The sequence below is a fragment of the Tenrec ecaudatus genome, chromosome 11, assembly GCF_050624435.1.
Source record: "Tenrec ecaudatus isolate mTenEca1 chromosome 11, mTenEca1.hap1, whole genome shotgun sequence".
NCBI lineage: Eukaryota > Metazoa > Chordata > Mammalia > Afrosoricida > Tenrecidae > Tenrec > Tenrec ecaudatus.
In genome coordinates, this window is record NC_134540.1 from 65,806,069 (window position 1) to 65,815,400 (window position 9,332).

Here is a 9,332-nt window from a genome sequence, read left to right on the forward strand (position 1 = left end):
TGGAGGATCAATCACTCAGTCTCTCTCTCTCTCTTTCTCCCCCCCCCCCCCCCCTCTCACTCATTCACTGCCATGGAGTCGATGCCAACACAGCAACCGTAGAGGCCAGGGTAGAACGGCTCTGTCTTTCAGACCATTGAAAGGAACAGGAAACGCTGTGTTTCTCGTTTTTCCCATGGTGTTGCTGGTAGTTTCAAACTGCCGACCTTGCAGATCACAGCCTGACTTGTAACCACTGGGGCTCCTGGTGATGGGTATAGGTGAGCAAAGGTCACACATGCCTAAGCTGTACATTAGCCCAACTGCCAACTGTTAAGCAGCCCGCTGGATAACCTGAATTTCCCTTCTACAGCTTTACACAACTTGCCTAATCAGCGGTATTGTGCCTAGAAAACCGCTTCATAAGGAGTGGGCAGGTAGTGGTCAGCTAAAGTCAGGACTTGAAGGCTGCACCCTATCATCAAAGGTGTTTGTAAGTGCCTCCATATCTTATTGAGTAAGGTAACTATACATTACTTAAATGTTTATTTATCACTGCTTTCCCTGTTTTCAAGGTTTTAGCTACAAAATTTGCTGACTTCTAAATTCCTGCTAAGTCACATTGCAGAATAAAAATTTAAGACAGCATTAAAGAGTTACCTTGCACAACATGGACAAAATATTAACTAACAAAACTTGGTGGAAGCTAATACCAAGGGCTTAAGCAGAAAAAATGTTTTGAGAATGAGGATGGCAAAAAATGTACAAATGTGCTTGACACAGTGTATGGACATGGATTTTAATAAAGAGTTGTATGAGCCCCCCATAAAATGATTTAAAACAACAAACTTGGGGGATTGATACTAAATGTGCTTCAAGGCCCTTGTACACTCGAGCATGTGTGTATGTGGGTGTGTGAGAGACGAATTGGGTGAATTAGCATATATATCAGCTTTCCATTTAAACGTTTCACACCCATTTTGTTTGATGTCTTTAAATGCAGTCTCCATAATATGACACTACTCATCCTGGTGCTCCCTGTTTCCATTCCTCCTCCCTCGCCAGCCCTTCTGAACTTTGTCCCTGGTTCAATGCTGCCCTTTGTTTTTAAGATCATTTTATATTTGCACTCACTATTAAACCTTAAGCCCTGCATTCCTTAGATCAGGCATCTATATAAGCAGATAGGATGGTATACAGGAATCTTAACAGAGAAGGGTCAGTTCCGTAGGCAAAGCTCAAATGACATGTGAGGTGCCATTGAATTTTCCCCCGAACCATAGCTATCCGCTACAACAAAAACAACACTGCCCAGCCCTGTGCCATCCTCACAGTTGTTCGTGTGACCATTGTTGCAGCTTGTGTCAGTTCATCACATTGAGTGCCTTCCTATTTTTGACCTTCCTCTAGAAAACCAAAAAGGAACGACACACTCAGCATATCTAAACAGAACTCAAAAAAGTCAACCCTTATGTTGCAATTTGGAAAGCTTCTATAGGCAAAATATTGAACGTTGCAGGAAGCATCAAAATAGATGGAAAGAACACAGTCACTGTGCCAGAAAGAACTAGTCAGCATCCCGCCATTTCAGGGCAGCATATGAGGAAGAACCAATGGTGCTGAAGGAAAAAGTTCAAATAGCACTGAAAACATCAGCCCAAAGTAAGGCTCCAGGGATTCAATATCAATAGAAATGTTTCAAGCATGGTAAGCACTCACTCGTCTGTGCCAGGAAATTTGGAAGACAGCTAGTTGGCCAGTGGACTGGAAGAGATCTGTGTCTGTACTCATTCCGAAGAAAGGTGACCAAACAAAATGCTCCAATTATAGAATAATATCTGATAGCACACGCAAGAAAAATTTTGCTAAAAATCATCTGTCACTGGGTTGTAGCGGTACATTGACAGGAAGCAGTCAGAGTTTCAGGCTGGATTCAGGAGAGACATGAAGCAAAGGATATTATTGCTGATGTCAGATGGCTCTTACCTGAAAGCAGAGAATACTGGGAAAATGTTTACTTGTGTTTTATTGACTAAGGCATCTGTGTAGATCATAACAAATTTAGGAAAATCTTGAGAAGAATTGAAGTTCCCGAATATTTCATTGTGCTCGTATGGAACTTGTACACGGATCAAGGAGGCAGTTGTGGGAAGACAACTAGGGAAGACTGGATGGTTTAAAACTAGAAAAGGTGTGTCAGGGTTGTATCCTCTCACCATACTCAATCTGTATGCTGAGCAAATCATCCAAGACGCTGGATTATATGAAGAAGAATGTGACATCAGGATTAGAGGAAGGCTTATTAACCTGAGAGATGCAGATGATACAGCTTTGCTTGCTGAACGTGAGAAGGGCTTGAAGCACTTGCTGATGAAGATCAACGATTGCAGCCTTCAGTGTGAATCACAACTCAATGTGAAGACGATCAAAATCCTCACAATTGGAGCAATAGGTGACAACATGATAAATGAGAAAAGATTGATGGATTTTGTCCTGCTTGGATCCACATCAATACTCATGGAAGTCGTAGTCAAAGGTTAGGAGGAGAAGGCTTCAAGATGGCACATACGAAAGCTCAGGTGCGTCTGGTGTATGGAAAGTAAAGTGGAAGTGTTCTGGTGAGTGGAAAAAAATCCCCATGAGGGGTCCTCCCTCTCCGGGAGGTAGCCCTGCTCCACATCTGCTTTGTAACAAGCCCCAGAAAGCTGGGTCCATATATCATAGATTGCCCACCAGATGTGCAACCTCTGCGACTTGGTCATAACCAGCCAGTGCCCCTACCCCCTGGCCTGGTTGCCACTATTCTGTAGAGCTCCCCAAGGGCGGACCTGACCATCACACAGCAACTGTCTACTCGTGGCTCCTACCTGGAGGAGCTGCACCTGTCTCCCATGGTTCCCTTCCCTTCACGAGGCTAGGCAGTGATTCCACCTGCAAGTGCTGGTCCCTCCTGGCAGCCACCCAGGGCCCTAGGGCCTAACTTACAGGAAGTTTGATTGCCTGCAGCTGGGGTACCCAGCACCAGTGCCTGGGCCGCCTCCACCCACCGCAAGTCGAGTCTGCCATGTCAACAGGGCACAGCACCCGCCACTTCCAAGGTGCCCCAGCTCATTGCAGCCCTGGCTTCTCCCTGTCTACACAGAGTGGCACCCTCAATTCCTGCCCACCATTTCCCCGGCACTGTGTCTTCTGGCAGCTTCCACATCTCCCAGTCCAGCCTACCTTGGCCTGAGCACTGGGAGTTGGGGTCTCAACCGGGGCCTTGCAGGCCTCCTGCACACCACCTTTCCCAGAGCCACTGGGAATTATGGACTGGGTCCTTGCAGGCCCACCTGGCAAGTGCTCAGTTCCTGGGGCCATGCTTGGGTCTATCCCAGCTTGGGGATCATTGCTGCCCTGTCCCCTTCCATTCCATGCAGCGAATGGAACAGTGGAAAGTGCATCCCTGGTCCAGAATGCATCCTTCCCCCAAATCTAGCCTAGCTCCAGAACCCAGGGGACCAGCGACCTGGTTCTTGGAGCTCCCAGCTCATGCTGGTCACATTACTTTATACCCCAACTGGGCCACCACTTGCCCATTGGCCCCCTACAGACCTATCACTGTACCAGAAGTTATCCACCAGTCAAACTGAGTTCCCCACAGCTGTCCTCACCAGTGCTCTGCTCACAACCTCTCATCGCTGTTGACCACTGAGTCGCTGTGGCACCTGCCTACACAGCAATCTGACCCACCTCCATAGTAGGTCACAGCCAGCCCTTGAAAACAATGTTGCCAGTCACGCAGAGAGAACGCAGGGCCTCTTGGTCTCCCAGAAATATGATGCCCAGCTATCAAAATCATCACGTAAACAACAGCATATCGCATCACTCCCGACAAGAAAACAAGAAATACAAACCACAACAGCAGAGCTAACAATATTCATAGAAGAAGCTGATGTGGATCTGCCACAAAAAGAAATTTTAGAAGACTGCTTGGAGTAATACAGGAGATGAGGGAAGCTACACAGACTAAGGATGCAATGTTAGAGGAGATGAAGTCCACAACAGAGAGGATGAAGGCCATGCGTTAAAGGAAAATACAGGAACAAACAGATGAAGTAGCAGATACTGCACACAAGATCATGGATCTCACAGACTAGAGGAGGCTGAGAACTGTATTAGTGATCTTGAAGACAATCAGGCAGACCTCAGCAAACAAGAAAGACAAACAAGATAATAAAAGATGCTGAAGAAAACCTGAGATGAATGCCAGATGCTATTAAGAGGAACACCATACGAATTATTGGCCTACTGGTAATAAGACACAGTGAAGAAGTTGACACCTAAACTAGCAAGGGAATTTCTCGAAGAAAACTTCCCCTCCCCAATGAATGAAAGTCAACCACTCATACAGGAAGCAGAGAGGACGCTGATTAGACTAAACCCCAGGAAGAACTCGCCAGGGCAAGAGAATATCCTAAGAGCAGCAAAAGAAAGGAAGACAGTCACATACAATGGCTCTCAGGTAAGAATATGCTCAGACTTATCAACAGAAACCATGAAGAGGAGGAGAGAGTGGAGTAACATCTTCCAAAACGGAAAGAAAAAAATGCCTCCCATAGAATCCTTTACCCTGCCAAATTATCTATTAAGATAGAAGGAGAGATAAGGGTCTTCCAGGACAAGGAAAAACTTAAAGAATACACTGTAAGACACCCATCCCCATGGAAGATCCTTGCCGACTCACTATGGCCAGAAGACCAACATCCACCATGCACAAACAGGAGAACACCATATAGCCCAACTCCAACCAGAACCCAATGAACCGAAAATAACAAAGATAACATGGCTTCAGAGGGAAAAGAAGGCAATAAAGGAGCCACCCCTCCCCAAAGACAGCACAGTGATAGGAAGAGTGACAGGAAAATACTCAAAAGAAAAGGCATGAGATGGCAGCAATGAATCCACAGATTGTGATAATAACTATAAATGTCAACGGCCTTAACTCCTACACTAAAATAAAAAGGCTTTCAGACTGGCTAGGAAAACATAACCCATTAACTGTTGCCTGCATGAAAAACATCTTAAGCTTGCAGACAAGAATAAACTAAGAATAAAAGCCTGGCGGAAGATATACCAGGCAAACGGCAACTCAAAAAAAGCAGGAGTCGCAATTCTAATCAGACAAAATTGATCTCAAGGTTTAAACCATAAAAAGAAATGAGGGGCACTGTATAATGCTCAAATGATCGCTTTACCAAAAACCAGTGAGCATAATGAATATATATGCACCAAATGAGAGACCCACAAAATTTGTCAAACTATTCAAAACATGAAAAAAGATGTCACAGATTCAACAATTATAGTAGGTGACTTTAATACACCGCTTTCAGAGAAAGAACATTGGGAAGGAAGCCCAGCAAAAAGACTAGAGCTAAACACTACAATTAGGCAACTAGATCTGATAGACATATTTAGAGGTTTCCATCCAAATGCAAAAATATCACATTCTTCTCAAGTGTGGATGGTTCATTTTAAAAAATAGACCACATGCTGGGATACAAGTCAAGCCTGAGTAAATTCAAATACATAGAGATTATGCAGACGTCCTTCTCAGATCACCATGCCATAAAACTGGAGATCAATCAAAGGATGACCAGGAAAATAAGGGCAAACAATTGGAGGATGAATAATGATCTGCGACATGAGTGAGGACTGACCCAGATTAGAGAGATCAGAAAGTTTCTAGAAGCTAATCAGAATGAGAATACAATGTATCAAAACCTATGGGATATGGCAAAGCAGTAATCAAAGGTAGCTTGATAGCAATAAGGGTATATATGAAAAAGGAAGAGAGACCAGTAACTAGAACAGAGTCAACAAAACAATCCTTCCAATAGCAAAAGAAAAGAAATAATAAAAATCAAGGCAGAGTTGATCCACTGGGAAGACAAAAGAACGATGCAGAAAATTAATGCAGCAAAAAGCTTGTTCTTTGAAAGGATCAACAGAATCGACAGATCACTGGTAAACCTAACCAAAGAAAGGAAAGAGCAAACAATACCCAGGATGAGGATTGAAACAGGGGTAATCACATCAGACCCTAATGAGATTAAAGGGATAATCAAAAAATACTATGAAAGTCTGTACTTTAATGAATTCAACAATGTGGAAGACATGGAAAAATATTTGGAAAAACAATTCCTCCCTAGACTATCCCAGATAGAGGTCAAGACCTAAACAAATCCATAGCAAAAGAAGAAATAGATCTGGTTATCAAAAAGCTCCCAACCCCCCCTAAAAAAAATCTGGATCAGACGGCTTCACAGCAGAATTCTGCAAAGCATTCAGGGAAGAGCTGACCCCAATCTTCCACCAAGTATTCCAGAGTGTAGGAAAGGGTGGTAAACTCCAAAATTCATTTTATGAAGCCAGTATAACTTTGACACCCAAACACAGCAAGAATCCCACAGTAACAGAGAACTATAGACCAATATCTCTAGAACATAGATGCAAAAATCTTCAACAAGATATTGACCAATAGAATACAAAAGCATATAAAACACATCATTCATCAGGATCAGGTAGGATTCATCCCAGGGATGCAGGGATGGTTTAACATCTGAAAATCCATCAATATTATACACCACATAGATAAGAAAAAGTATAAGAACCACATGATAATATCTATAGATGCAGATAAAGCATTTGACAACATCTAATACTCACTCCAAATTAAGATACCCAAGAGGATAGGAATGGAAAGTCAATTCCTCAAGTTAATACAAGATATCTATGAAAACCCGACAGCTAACATCAAAGTCAATGGAGAAAAGACAAAATTAATCCCACTGAAAAAGGGAACCAGACAAGGATGTCCCTTGACCCCACTTCTATCCAATATACTGGAGGTTTTAGCTAATAACATAAGACAACGGAAGGACATTAAATGTATCCAACTGGGAGAGGAGGAGGTGAAATTATCATTATTTGCAGACGACATGATTCTGCACATAGCAAATCCCCAAACCCCCAGAACCGGAGTACTGACAGTGATAGAGGAATACGGAAGAATTGCGAGATACAAGATAAACAAACCGAAGTCTACTGGTTTGCTATATACATCAGACAAGACCATAGAAGAGGAGATCAAATAGGCAGTACTCTTCACAATAGCCAAGAACAAATGAAAATATCTAGGGATTTATTTTAACAACCCCCCCCCCCCAAAAAAAAGAGACCTATACAAGGAAAACTACTAAACCCAACTACAGGAAACCAGACGTGACCTCTACAATGGAGGAATATCTCATGCTCATGGATCGGAACACTCAATATAGTAAAAATATCTATCCTACCCAAAGCACTGTATAAGTTTAATGCTATCCCGATCCAAATACCAACACCCTTCTTCAAATAATTGGAAAAACTGACCACCAATTTCATATGGAGAGGGAAGAAGCCCAGAACTAGCAGAGAACTCCTTAAGAAGAAGAACAGCGGATCCAGCTCCCGCACCTGGAATCAGGCCACAGCCTCCTGAGCCGCACCCTCCGCTCCCCTCCGCCTGCTGACCATGGGCCCCCGCAAAGTGAGCGAGCTGCGGGCCTTCGTGAAAATGTGTAAGCAGGACCCAAGCGTTCTGCACACCGAAGAGATGCGCTTCCTGAGGGAGTGGGTGGAGAGCATGGGCGGTAAAATACCACCTGCTACTCATAAAGCCAAATCAGAAGAAAACAAGGAAGAAAAAACAGATAATACGAAGACGGAGGAAAACGTAAAGGCAGATGAACCATCAAGTGAGGAGAGTGACCTAGAAATTGACAATGAAGGTGTTATTGAACCAGATACAGAAGCCCCTCAAGAAATGGGAGTTGAAGCTGTAGAGATAACTGAAGAGATGATGGATCAGGCAAATGACAAGAAAGTGGCTGCCATTGATGCCCTGAATGATGGTGAACTACAGAAAGTTATCAATCTATTCACTGATGCCATCAAACTGAATCCTCGCCTGGCCATTCTTTATGCCAAGAGAGCCAGTGTCTTTGTCAAATTACAGAAGCCAAATGTTGCCATCTGAGACTGTGACAGAGCCATTGAAATTAATCCCGATTCAGCTCAGCCTTACAAGTGGAGAGGGAAAGCACACAGACTTTGGGGCCATTGAGAAGAAGCTGCACATGGCCTTGCCCTTGCTTGCAAACTGGACTATGATGAAGACGCTAGTGGAATGCTGAAAGAAGTTCAGCCGAGGGCCCAGAAAATTGCAGAACATCGGAGAAAGTATGAGCAAAAAACGTGAAGAGCGAGAGATCAAAGAAAGAATAGAAAGAGTTAAGAAAGCCCGGGAAGAACATGAACGAGCCCAGAGGGAGGAAGAAGCTAGAGGACAATCAGGAGCTCAACATGGCTCCTTTCCAGGTGGCTTTCCTGGGGGGATGCCTGGTCATTTTCCTGGAGGAATGCCTGGAATGGGAGCGGATATGGCTGGAATGGCAGGAATGCCTGGGTTCAATGAGATTCTTAGTGATCCAGAGGTTCTTGCTGCCATGCAGGATCCAGAAGTTCTGGTGGCGCTCCAGGATGTGGCCAAGAACCCAGGAAATATGTCAAAATACCAGAGTAACCCTAAGATTATGAATATCAGTAAATTGTCAGCCAAATTTGGAGGTCAAGCATAAAACTATTTGCCAAATAAAGCCCTTGCTGAAGGAAAAGCAAGCTAGAGCATTTATTGGATGTTGCAATAATACAAACCCGTGTACCTCCGACCTTCTCATCAAGAAAGCTGGGGTGCTGTGAAGATCACCCTCACCCTGCGACCCCAGCGCCGCTGGACATCTTACAGTTGTTTTTCATTAGGGTATACATTCAGATCACGGTTTCCTTTTAGGAAACACAAACTTTCTTTAAATACTTTTTAAATCTTAAGAATACCTAAAGCAACAGGTGGTGTTAATGCCTCCATTTCTCATTACTAATCATTTTGGTTTTGTGCCTTTGAGTTGGTTGGGCACAAAGATAATGTATGGAAGATTTATCACTAACTTGAGCAAAATTAAGGCTTATCAACAGAAACAAATACAAGTCATTTAAATTGATGCAAATGAACACATAAATGGCACCTTGAGGCAAATTGAAAAAAAAAAGGACAGCATTGGAGGGCTCACTTTACCTGACTTTCACACCTACTACTGCTACTCAGTCACAGTGGTCAAAACAGCATGGTACTGGCATAATGACAGATACACAGACCAATGGAAAAGAACAGAAAACCCAGAAATAAAACCATCAGTATATAGACAACTGATCTTGGACAAGGGTTCCAAAAGCATTAAGTGGGAGGGTGACGCCCTAGTTATTAACAAGTGGTG

At 43.5% G+C, this 9,332-nt stretch overlaps 1 pseudogene; it reads left to right on the top strand.

Moving 5' to 3' along the window:
• The first annotated feature begins 7,534 nt into the window (after nt 1-7,534).
• LOC142460748 (hsc70-interacting protein pseudogene) lies at nt 7,535-8,639 on the top strand (annotated as a pseudogene).
• The last annotated feature ends 693 nt before the right edge of the window (nt 8,640-9,332 follow it).